The sequence below is a fragment of the Haemaphysalis longicornis genome, unplaced genomic scaffold, assembly GCF_048455015.1.
Source record: "Haemaphysalis longicornis isolate Haplotype H1 unplaced genomic scaffold, Haemaphysalis longicornis Haplotype H1 scaffold_7, whole genome shotgun sequence".
NCBI lineage: Eukaryota > Metazoa > Arthropoda > Arachnida > Ixodida > Ixodidae > Haemaphysalis > Haemaphysalis longicornis.
This window is the reverse complement of record NW_027526422.1, coordinates 129,076,204-129,089,391: the sequence shown is the minus strand read 5'-3', so window position 1 is coordinate 129,089,391 and position 13,188 is coordinate 129,076,204. Positions and strand designations below refer to the sequence as shown.

The window sequence follows — 13,188 nt, the reverse complement described above, 5'->3', positions numbered from 1 at the left end:
ACAGATGTTTCGGGCCTGTTTTGGCGCTGCTACTCGTCCGACAGCACCTGCTGGGTAACCTCGACCCGACGGAATTAATAGCGCTTTCCATTGGGCGAACAGGAGCACTTCTAACTGCACCCAAAGTGCTCTCGCGAGTTCTGGCGTCTTCCAGTGGTCGGGCAGGAGCAGGGGCGTTGTGTTTCATTGGTCGATGAGGAGCACTTTTTTGGCGCCGAGAGCAGCCGAGAGCAGTTCTCGGTGCTCCGTCGCCAGCGGCGGAGTAGCAGGGAACGCCGAGGAAGTCACATGACCTCTTTTGCGTCACTTCTGGTTTTATCCCCGGGTGGCGGAGGGAAAATGGCGGAATCCAGCAGCCGCGGTAGTCGCTCAGTGCGTACGGCAGCAGCTAAGCGCGGCCGTCTGGACAAGGAATTGCTGCTACTTTTAGATGATGAAAGCACCACAGATTCAAGCGCAAGCTCATCATCGGACAGCAGCAGCAGCGAAGACGACGACGATTTGACATTGCATGAGTTTATGTTCGAGCACCTGTTCACCCCGCCGGAGCAGCGACCGAAGGTAGAGTCGTATCTAGAAAAGACGGTGGACGCTGTTATCGTTCGCAGCTAATTTTTGGGAGACACGATGGTGACCCCTTTATCATGAACATGAACATCCGCTCGGCTTCTTCATTCGTCGCCATGCGGAAGGCAGACACAAAACCACCGGCACGTATCTGGCAAAACTGGCGAGGAATAACTGCGGGCGGACATGACGAGCGCGCGAAATGCTCCGGGAAGCGAGCTCGGGCAGCGCGGGAAACGTTTGGTCACATGACTCTTGACATCTCGCCCTCCCCCTTTTTTCACTGCTCCCGGAGCAGCGCGAATGTTTCATTCGCGGAACGAAAGCACACGTCCCCGTTACTCCCGTGTGCTGCTCTGGCTGCTCGCTCCACTTGCTCCTGTTCGCCCAATGGAATTCGCCATAAGTGGCGTAAGGCAAAGGTACGTTAAGGATTGGTTTTCAGGGCGGGAAAATAAAATGTAGAGACCACATACAGGCATATGGCCGTTAGAGGAATGCTACCTTTTGCGCACTGTTTGCCACCTATGGGGCTTTGTTATCTAAATTGGTGGAAACCAATTTGAATTTTTTAGGAGGCATTACCAAATTCGAAAGGAGAACTGGGTCTGATAATCAGCGAATATAAAATTTTCTTCCACCTTCTCGCAATTTTCAAACTCCCTAAAGTAACTGGTTTTAATCGGTATAAATGGGAATCACTAAGCTCGCGCGCCAAATTGTTACGGTGTCTGCGCTTGCGTCGCACGGTGGTGTAGCCCCGAGCTAGCAGAAGAGGATGGCTATGTTCCGCTTTCTCACCCTTCGAAAGACGCTCCTCTCCATTTTCTTTCCGCCGACGCACGACCGGGCTACAGCGGCGGCGTCCACCACTCTAGCCCGGCCATGCCCGACGCTGCTGCGTTCGGACGCCACCCCCGCGAATGGAAAGTTACGGCTGGTAGAATCTCTAGTTTCACTCTTAGTAGAGCCACGTGTGTGAATTCAATTAACGTCGCTTGGGCAATTGCTATGGCGGTCGTTTAAAGCTTTTTTTCCAACCACCTTCACAGCGTGGGTTGTAGCCAATTTTTTCATAAATTCATATAACAAAGAAACGCAAATGAAAGAACTCTCTTTATTGGCGATTCTGCAGCTGTATTCAAGTAGGGCGGAAAGATGCCTACTAAAATGAAGGTATCAAACGTTAAAGAGACAACAAAATAAATGGCGATGTTTAAATAGTTCACTAAGTACCTCCTTGGGAAAAGTTTGAAAATTATTCATCGGAACACTTGAATATCCTAGACATGTGATTAGCTCGAACTTATGAGCACCTTAGGTTCGCTACAGCTGGATGCAAAAAATTAAAAAAACGACAAATCTATTTGCGTTCTCCTGTTATATAACCGCTGGTTAACCAAGGTACTGGCAGTGTAGAGCTCTGACCACCAATTCAGCAGGCGGAATTCAACAACGGGCCACAACCACTCAACCATCCAGGTAGTTGGGAAATCTGTTAGAAGTGTAAATGTATTTATCTGGCATTTATATATCTCAAAAAACCGTTCATTTCAACTGTTTCCAATGAAATATTAGAAGCATATCGAGGAGTAGGTATAGGAGTACAGGACCTTTGGGCAACGCATACGATGCATGGAAAGGTCAGCTAAAGGAAAGACAAGGCCTCGAAAATTATTTGCAGCTGTTCTAAAAGTGAATTTGTTTTGAAATTCGCTGCTAATCTTGGGAGGCAAACAATTTGGGCGTATTTGTACCGGTAGGGATGGCGGATGGCATTGTTTTGTCTACTGAATGTGAACATAACTGAATCTAACTAGTGTTCCAGAATTGTGCCAAAAATACACCCTGATGGTTGACGATGATTATTTACAAACGGAAGCACTCCGAACAGACATATAGAGAGGCCCAACCCCGATACAACCAATAGGAAGAACGGAAGAACGGAAGAATGAATAAGACTATCACAAAATTGCCTGTGTGCTGATGAAAACCACGAAAATGACAGCAAGACGTATGAACTTGAGTGCATGCGGCCAGTAGGCTACCTGTTTCACTAAAAACAATAACAACAGTTTCTTGAACCCGGTGATACTTTTTGTAGAAGATATTTCAGCAGTTTTTAAGCTCCTTGCAATTTGAAGTTGGGTCTACCAAGGCTCCGTTTAAAAAAGAGTGTTGAAGATCAACAAGGCAGGGAAGAAACGTTTCCTAATAGAGTACGAAGCTCCAGTATAACACATATTTGTAAAAAAATACCAGAACGGAAGTGAAGTGAAATGAAGTCATCATTGAACTTGTCATCACATACCAGTATACACATACATGGCATCACTATACCAGTATAGCACAATGGCCACCAAAAAGCACTTAGAGAAGAAAAGAGTTGCCTGATTGTTGGGTAAGAAAATTCTGCTTCGGAGACAGTAGAGGGACGACGACAGAGGTTAAGAGGAGTAGTTATAAGCTCCTGGTGCAGGCATTGGTAACCAAGTGAACATAATACGGCTACATTTTAATAACGAGTCCAATCTTTGTGCGTGATTTGTACCCATTAGGTGACACATTTAGTTTCTTCTCTAAACTCGTATCTGCAGAGCCCAGCACTCCTCACGAGGTCCAGGTCCCGTATGCTGACTCAGAGGCCTGCTTTGTTGCGAAGTTCACTGATGCATCATATGGTAAGGAAATTCATACCTAGGGAGCATGCAATATCCTACTGCTATTGCTACTATTCAGTAAAACGTTTGGCAGTTTCTGGGGCAGCTGGGAATATGTGGTATCAAAACAGGCCGTTCATGTACTTGCCAGTAGGGTACATCCCAGTAGGGTACTGACAGATCTTTATCAACCTTACTAGATTTTAAAGCTAAGGCGCTGGTATGGATAAAGATTTGGCACCTCAAGTGAGGTTAACGCATAAATGAAACCGACCGGGCAAGATATTCACGATAACATTGACGTTTATGGATAGAACGCATTAATATACATGACATCAGAGATCACCGAACAAAGATATGACCTCTCATCTGTTCTTGCTCGTCACTTAAGCCAACTCTAATATGCGCTATTAATGAGTATTTCTCTTATTCAGTATTGCCTATTTGCAGATAGGCTTCTGATAACCTGCGCACCTTGACCATAGTCAGTGTCAGCCTCGCACTTGCGGTAACCAGCTCAAGCTCTTGAAACCAGGATCCTCTACACGAGGGCGTGACAAAATGTGCTGCATCACTGTCATACTATAAGTATTTTAACCCGAAACTTGGAATTGAGTGATGAACTATGCAGTCTCAGCCATCTTTGGCCTAGCATGCACGTACTCTTTGCGGTATGAAAATGGTATTGTAAACCATTTTGCGGATTACAGCCTACACGGTCCAAAATGTGGGGTTTGTTGGAACAGTACACACGCTTTAAAATACAATTCTTGCCCATGCAGGCTGCCGGCTCTGGATACGCGACGAGGCAACCACTGAACAGATCAACGCATGCTTGGCTGGCCTTTCGCAGGCCTGCCCAGAAACTGTGCACAACACCTGGAACGAGCAGGCGTGCGCATAAATACGAGTCCACCTGGGATCCTGGAGCAGTCTGTGTCGCTTTTAGTTCGCATAAAGCACACTACTGTTTCAAGACATTGAGCGCAAAGGCATTGTTTATTGGCGCACAGGGTTCGGTTATGTCAGTGTGACTGCTATATATATTTCTTTCTCTATATTTTATTCTAGATTTTAAACAAGCCAGTTTTGCTAATGAGCCGCCAGAGGAAAAGACCTGATGATGGCGCCTGTTACAGTTATGGCGTTTTAAAGAAGAAAAAGGTGACTAGAGGTCTAATCTAGCGTGGACTTAATCATCAAACAGTCGATATTTGGAAACAAGCCAAGAAGATGAAGTTTTGTTCCGGTGCACGCTATGTAAAAATTGTGGGTTGTCTGTAGTTCGTACTTAGTCGTCTTCCAAGACCTTAAAGGGACCCAGAAAAGCTTTATGGAGGTGGCAATAAAATGCATTCAGGTGGTAGAACACATAACGGGGGATGTTTGAGCCAAGTGTGAGCCCCATACATTGTACGGATAATTTGTAAACAATTTTTTAAGATCGCCTTTCTCAGCCGATGAGCGCGCCGCCGCAGCGAGCCGACCGCGGCTGACGGAACGGCGATCGCGGCCGACGCAACGGTGAGGCGCCCCCCTGATTCGGCCGATCGTCGGTCGCCGGCAACGTCACTGCCATTGGCTTCCGGCTGCTCTTCCTCCTTCCTGCGCGATCCCGAGGCAAAGGCGGGTCTGCGGCGATTGACGCGTGCCTAGGCACAGGAATGTAGCTAGCGGAGAACGGAAGTCGAGCGTCGCGATGTCACATGGCTATACCCAGTGTTTCCAGCTGCTTTGAAAGAAGCAGAGAGGGAGGAGGAATCGATCGGCAAGGGGGGAGAGGTGCACTTAATTGCTTCTGGCGCAGCTAATACTGAATGTAGATCAATAATTCCAACGACATTGTATCGCTATATTGGTACTACGTGACAATAAAGGCATTTTGTACCTTTTACAAAAGGCTTTTCTGGGTCCCTTTAAGAAGGCGAAATTAAAAGAGCCTGCCGCTCATATAAACTTATATATATGTGCCATGCGTATTCCTGCGAATCTGCCTCAGGAGAAACGCGAACGAGAAATATGCGGAGCGTGAATGTTGACATACAAGAAACCTAACGGTAGGCTACGCCAAGAACGGATAGGACCTATTCTAGCGTTCACATAATCTCATGCAGCAGCAATGCGATATTTCACTTAGGCGTATATTAGTGCAAAACGTTATCAAACTTCCATCCCTTTAGTTGTGTTTGTAAATAAATGATTCTCAAGATGTGTAATCTGCACTGCCCGTATCAACGAATTGCACCGTCGATATCAGTTCCCAATTACTATTATTTGCAGGATAAATTTTTGTCTAAAAATGTGCCTTCTGATATTACTCTGGTAAAATTTTCGGATTCACAGTCCTGCTCATTTGCGTTGTTCTGTTCTCGGAGGACTATTCATGATATCTTCCCTTTTGTGGGCATTTGTAATCACGTTCTGGCAATAAAATACGTAGGCTATGTTAGTTTTTGCATGCCTGTGTCTTTTTATCACGTACGAGGGTGTCTAGATCTAGTTTCCACATCTGAACAATATTAATATCCCTACTTCGCTCTCTACCCTTCTCACAACTGCGATAGAAAAGTTGCATCGAAGTGTGCAGCGGCGGCGACCTATTGCTGTCTGGTCTTTAGAACGCTCACGCTGCCATATAATTGTCACGTAAGCAAGACGCGTCGGGTTCTAGGGTACGAATTATCAAAGACATATATCCAACCGCCTCCAATACCACTGCAACGAACAGAGGTCCAACCAGCACCTCGCCCCAGACCTAACGACTCACTCCGTCGTACCTCGCCATCACATGTACTTCTAATCACGCAAACAACCAGCGAAAATACAGACTCTTCGAATAGTTCCAGGGACCTCCCATAGGGACAGTTATATACAACAAAACTCAAAAGAAACCACCCAGCGGCGCGTCAGCACACCACAGTTCAGGAACGGCTGTCCCGGGTGCCGGTGACGTGGCGAGACTGTTGATGAGGTGGTGCTTCTCGGGCTTACGCCCTGAAGTGCACACGGTGTCAGGGTTCGTCGATGCTAAGCCTTGGACGCATAGCGCTATCCGATTCCCTGCCACGGGTCTACACCGCAAGGCATGCGGGCACCGGTGCTGTAGGAGCCCTTCTCCGGAACGGGAACGGCAGGCGCGCTCGCCGGCCCACAGATCCAAAAACACAACGCGAACCACTCCAACGATCGAACAGTTTCTTTTGAGCTGTTTCGTTCTTTTCGCGCCTCCGTCTTGAATATGATGCTGATAATGTCCTCAGAGATTTTGACACTTACCCACATGGGGGGATTGGCCTGGGTTAATCGGTTGTTGAAATACGTGGGAACTTCAAAATGCTAAATTACTTACCGAAAGAGGCTGTAAAAGGAAACTTAGTTATGAATAAAACCCGAATTACCCAATAATTTTCACCCTTCAGCAATTCAAACGACGTGAAGCAAAAAGAGAATTTTGAATGCAGTTATATATATGCCTTTTTTCAAACCCCAAATTTGATGCGCCAAATTTATATTATACAGATAATATAAGTGGAATCCAAAAAATCGACTCCAAACGCCGAATTGGGTCCTTCAAAAGCAGTTTTCTAGCTGTTGAGAAACGGCGGCAGTCGAGAAAAAAATGCTCGACTGTTTCAGGGACCTGGCACCGCACACATATTTCCGTAGGTGAAAGTCCTGGTCTGAACAGATAGAAATTAAGCCTTGAAATCCTGCAGCACAGCTCGGTTAATTAGCACCCTCCAATATTTCGAGCGACCTGAAGTAGAAAGATTATTTTGAATGCCATTATATATATCCCTTTGTGCAAACCCCAAATTTGATGCGCCAATAGATGCTATAAGTAGAATCACAAAAGTCAACCCCGAACGCTCAAACAGGTACTTCAAAAGCAGTTGTTGTAGCTTGCTCCTCCTGCCGTTCCTCGTCTTCCGCCAACCTGATCCAGCCATCTGACCAGCCGAGAGGGTAACCGCACACACTTTCACTACACCTTACCACAACCACACATAGAGCTTTGCACATAAAAACACACGACGAAATGTACTGGCACCACTGTTGTTGGGTTCGAAAAGACACGGACCACTTGAAGGACTCGCAGAATCATCCTTGTCTCTACATTGCACCCTGTTCGACCAAGCGGCGGCGACCAGCAGACGGAGAAGCAATTCACCGCCGAACCAGGCTGATTGTGGCATCACATGAAGTCTTTCCGCTCTACGGGGAACTCGTGCGAGTGGCCGTGGTCATGCGATACCCCAAGCGATCGCCCAGCGCTGCGCAACCGACAATGGCTGTGCATGGGCGTGGGTGTTATGATGCTACCACGTTAAGGAGAATGCATACAACTCAAGGTGACCCTCTCAATTACGAAGAATGGGGCAAGGACCGTGCAAAACCGCAAGCAACGAATGATCGCCTTGAGAGAGGCGGTTTTTATCGGATAATTGGCCGGAGGGAACACGGGCCAGATATTTCGTCTGCAGCCAATTGGAAGTTCACGAAAGGGAAAGTGGTGTTCTTTGATTGGGCTGGACGGAATCCTTTCTATTGAAGAGGTGTATATAGCCACTGTAATAATACACTGTAAATAGAGCAGGAGAACCCTTGAACACTCTCTTCTCTCAGATGTCGTAGTTGTCGCACTCTCAAGGGGCCAGCAGATAAAGAGTTTGTCTTCATTCCCCATGTCAGCAGCATCCGTCTGCCGCTCAACCAGAAAGGCGAGCGAGAAAGAATAAAAGGGGGGAACTTGACTGGCGCAGCTCAGCGGACACCTATATCTGCCGAGTCTGATGCCAACCACCTCCAACTGACGCAGTAACGGGCCAGCGAAGCAAGGCTAGTCACTGATTTCTGAGATGGAAGAGCGCAACGCAAGGCCACTTCAGGTGGGTACCTCTTGATTTCCTGACGGGCACAGGGTAATGACAGAGCATTACAACTTGCGAGACAGAGAAAAAGAACCTTCGGGAATGAACAGGGACGGGGCAGGATACTAGTAGGCGTTGGAGGGCACCGACGGCGGCACGGGGGGGTCAGAGTAGTGGCACGTCAGACACGGCATCAGTACAGCAGCTTGCGCTGCTTCAGCTGCAATTGAAAATTGCTGAGGCGGAAACAGAGAAGCAGCACTTGATGCTAGAAGGCCAGCGGTTGCGAGCCTGTAATGGCTCTAAGTCCAACGAGGACTGTGACAGCGTATCGCTTGGCAGAAGGCCACAGGAAGACAGACGGCTGAAATTGGCCAGCCTGCTAAAAGGTGCACTGGCACCAAGGCCGAACGAAGGGGCACTCGTGCCATTGTGGTTTGAGGACTTCGAGGCAACACTCGATTGTTATGAAACCCCGAGTGAGTGGTGGGCAGGGCTTGTTTTGCCCCAGGTGAACGAAAGGGCACGTGGACTGCTCTGCAGGCTGACAGCTGAGGAGAGAAAAACTTTGTCTTAGCTTAGGTCTAGAATCCTGAACGGTCTCAGGCTTTTCGCCGCGGAGTAGAAAAGGTTGCTTGAAGAAAAAAAGAGTCCTGGGATCAGTTCACCGTGCGCCATGGAAACCATGTCCAGTGTTCGAAGGCAAGCACATTCAAAGAATTCAAGCAGCTAGTTGTCGCGGGTCGCTTAAAACAATGTTTCATCCCTGAGGCGAAGGCGGATGCTGTTCGTAATGATAAGGAGGCGTTTTTGTCGCCCAGTGCCGTGGCAAACCTGGCAGAGAGATTTTAGGAGAGCGAAAGGTCCAGGCCTGCGCAAAGGAAGGCAAGTGTCGAGGAAGGGCAAAATAAACCTAAAACGCTTGGAGATGTCTTCACGGGAGCGAGATGGAAGAAACGGTGTTTTGAATGGAAGAGCACTGATTACTTTGCCAGGGATTTCCCCCAAAAGCCTTCATTGCAAAGTAGGGCACTAAGTCAGCAGTGCGTTCAGAAAACAGAACGGTAGTCGCGAAAGTGATGCGGCCTGCATTCGAGTCAACCGTAGCAATGACAGACAGGGTTGGGCAAGATACGTAGCTGAAGCAGCACGATTTGCAACGGTTACATTTATTAGCTCGGGGCAACCATTTGACGCGGTAGTAGACTCAGGAGCTGAAGTGAGCGTAATCAGAAAGTTTGTTGTACCTAGATAAGACTCTACAGGTTCGCAGATAAAGCTGACAGGAGCGTTCGGGCAGAAGGCAATGGTGGTGTTGGCTTACGTCCCGCTGACAGCTACCTAGGGAAGTCTGTACGTAGGAGCCGAAGCGGTTCAGGCGGCCATGCTTTGTGCACTTACGGACAAGCTACTTGGGGGGACCGATGCATTCAACACGCCCAACGATTACGCACAACTTCTCGAGGAAAGACCTTTTCCTGATGGCATGTCAGATGAACGGCCAGCAGTCAAATAAACTGGAGCAGTAGCTTCCGAGGCAGGCGAGACTTGCGAGGAGCAACGGGTGAATACGTGTGTTGTAATAACCGAAAGAAGCAGCGAGGCCTCTGAGGTGGCTACAAGCAAACGTTAGGAGTTTCACGTGGCTCAGGTGGCACACCCGGCATTGCGGGATGCTTGGGCGCAGCCAAAGGCCAGAACCTATGGAATGCTCCTTCAGAATACGTTGTTGTATCACCAGGACTACGTCGCGGGTCGCGCGTGCAATAGCTCGTCGCACAGGCACAAAGAGGTGCTAAAAATGGCTCACGGTTTACCATGCGCGGGACATTTAGGAGAGCGGAAAACGGTTTAGCGGGTGAAAAGGTCATTCGTCTAGCCGCGCGTGTCTCAGGGCGTAAAGCAGTACTGTAGATAGTGTCACGAATACCATATCAAAACTCCAAGGTAGGAAAAAGGGTCCGATAACGCCCTTGGCCAGGCCCAGTGCGGCGTTTCAGACAGTAACCATGGACTTCATCTGCCCTTGCAACCCTCCTCCTGCTTGAGGTCATCGCTGCGACATTTTCGTGGTAGATATACACACCAGATGGCCGGAAGTAGTATGCCTTCGTTCACTAACGGCAAAGGCTATTTTCGATGCAATACTGCAGATATTTTTCTCGGCGTGGTGTGCTGGAAACAATTTGCTCGGATCAGGGCACCAACTTTACTTCGAGGCTGACGCAGGAGATATGGCAGAGGTTGGGAGCCACACCAATGTTTTCCACACCTGACCATCCGCAAAGCAATGGGTGCGTGGAATGCTGGAACGCTCCGGTCAAAAGGATACTTTTCCACATAGTTAGCGAAGATGGACGCGAGTGGGATAGGATGATTCCTTTCTTACTATGGGCATATTCAGAGGTTCCGCACGCAACTACAGGGCGGTTACCATTCCAGCTAATGTATGGACGGGTGCCGCATGGGCCTCTCTCTATTCTCGAAAAGACTTCGTCTGAAGACTGGGTTATACAAGAATGATTTGGTATACTCCAGCAGAATATTTTTCTAGGCTTCGAAATAGCTTGAAAGAAGCTAGCGAGCAAGCCTCTCGACAGAGCGAGGCCACTCACAGGGAGTACGTGGGACGCTATAACTTGAGTGTCACGGACAAAACGTTTGTTGCAGGGACCAAGTACTATTGCTCGAGAAGGAAGGAGAAAGCAAGCTAATGGCAAAGTGGAAGGGACCGTTCACTGTGGTTGAGAAGCTGCAGCCGTACAGTTACCTGATCGAGCTCGAGGACGGTTAGCGCAGAGCTGTTCACGCTAGCAAGCTTCCTACAACACTCGAGTAACAGCAGTAGTAGTAATAGCTAAGGACGACCAAGAATTTGGAGACGTTCCGGACCTACCATGTAGGACACAGGTGCAGGCAACGCTACATCCAGATGACATTGTGCATATGAAGCCTGTTCAGCGAAAGCAGCTGCGAGAGTTATTCGCGAGGCATTCGATGGTGTTCGCAAATAAACCAGGAACATGCAAAGTGGGAGTCCACATCATGAAAATCAAAGCAGGGGAGCAACCGTGATGCCCATATTCTTTCAGGGTACCGATGACGTTCGTGCACGAAGTGGAACAGCATGTAGATGACCTGTGGGATTGGGGATTAATATACCCTGTCTAAAGTCCGCACGCGTATCCATTGGCCTGCGTATCAAAGAAGGACACCGTCATCCGCATCTACTGCGATTACATAAAGCTGAACGAAATAACAGGGGCAGACGAATTTCCCATGAGCCTGCCGACAGATCTGTTATACCATGTCACGAAGGAAAAATACATGACACTTCTAGATATGTGCACAGGCTACTGGCAAATACTCCTGGATGAGAACGCGCAGTTTTGCGCTGCATTTTCCTCGCCGTCGGGCCAGTACGCATGCAAAGGGATGCCCATCGGCCTGAAAAATGCTGCCGGCAGGTATAAGAGAGTCATCAATGGTATACTAGCGCCGAAGAGACAGTACGCTTGCGCAAACATTGATGATGTAGCGATCAACTCAGAGAGCTGGGGGGAGCACTTCGAACCTTTGGACAAAGTGTTTGCATCGCTGAACAAGGCAGGGCTACCGCTCAACGCAAGTAAATGCAACTTTGAAGAAGAAGAAGTCAAACTCTTGGGCCATATTGTGAGTTCACGCAGCCACCAAACAGATCCAGTGAAGCCGTGAGCGATTACGGAGATTCCAGCTCCCGAAACGAATGGGCAACTTCGTGTTTCTGGGGTTTTCGAGCTACTATAGAGACTACGTGCCTGATTACTCTAAAGTGGTTTTGCTCCTGAAGAACTTGACTGGCCGACTAATTCTGCAAGAATTACCTTGGAATACAGAGGCGGAGGAAACGTTTGAACAAGTCAAAGATTGCCTAGTGAAGGCGTCCGTTCTGCAAGCCCCATATCCGGGGAAAGAATTTATCCTCGCCACGGACGCATCCGATTACGCAATTCGTGCGTGCCTGGCACAGCAGGATAACAAAGGCAACGAGTGCCTTATCGCTTTCCTGAGCAAAAAGGTTAGCCCCACCCATACTCGATGGGCCACAACTGAGAAGGAAGCTTATGCGATCATTTGGGCCCTAGCGAAGTTACAGGCATGGCTTTTTGGGGCAAAAGCCAGCATGATCACTGATCACAACCCGCTCAAATTCATAACCTTGACCACACCGTAGAGCGCAAGGCTGACACGCTGGGTGTTGGCGCTACAGAAGTATAACCTTGTAGTCGAGAAAGAAAACGGGTTTCTAAACGCTAATGCCGACGCCATGTCGCGGTTGATGACTTCTAACGGCGACGCATAAACGGAAATGAAGGCAAAAGGCACACGTATGCTTTGTCAGTGCATTCGCGCGGCAGGGTCAATCGGGTGCAAGCCACGAACCGTGCCTCACGTGAAAAGCCGATGGCCATTTGTGAATCCGTAATTGTGTGTGGTGTGTGTGTTGCATGCCGAAAATGCAGTGCAACACAGTTGGAGGGGAGGTGTTGGGTTCGAAAAGACCTGCAACCACTTGAAGGACACCAGCCTCAACATCGCCTCTACATTGCACCCACTTCGACCAAGCGGTGGCGAGGAGGAGATAGAAAGGCAATTCGCCGCCGAACCACGCTGACTGTGGCATCACACGAACTGCTTCCGCTCTCCGACCGACTCGTGCGAGTGGCCGTGGACATGCGATACCGCACGATACCGCAACGGATCGCGCAGAGCTGCGGAACCGACAATGCCAGTGCACGGGCGTGGTGTTATGACGCAATCGCAGGTGGCGCGATGATTGCACCGCAATGGCAAAGGGCTGTTACATTGCGGAGGATCCATACAACACAAGGTGACCGTATGAATTACGAAGAATGAGGCAGGGACCATGCAAACCCGCAATCGACGACTGATGGCCTTGACAGAGGCAATTTTGCATCGGAAAATTGGCCGGTAGGAACACGGGCACGACATTTCGTCTGCAGCCATTTGGAAGTTCACGAAAGGAAAAGTGCTGTTCTTTGATTGGGCTGCAGGGAATTTTTCGTATGTAGAAGGTCTATAACACC

The 13,188-nt window shown here is 48.7% G+C and overlaps 1 protein-coding gene and 1 pseudogene across 2 annotated transcripts in view; one reads left to right on the top strand and one right to left on the bottom strand.

Moving 5' to 3' along the window:
* The window catches only part of LOC144146967 (uncharacterized), a 494,123-nt gene that overhangs the window by 343,527 nt on the left and 137,408 nt on the right, over positions 1-13,188 (bottom strand). The window lies entirely within an intron of this gene.
* LOC144144782 (uncharacterized) lies at positions 8,153-10,892 on the top strand (annotated as a pseudogene).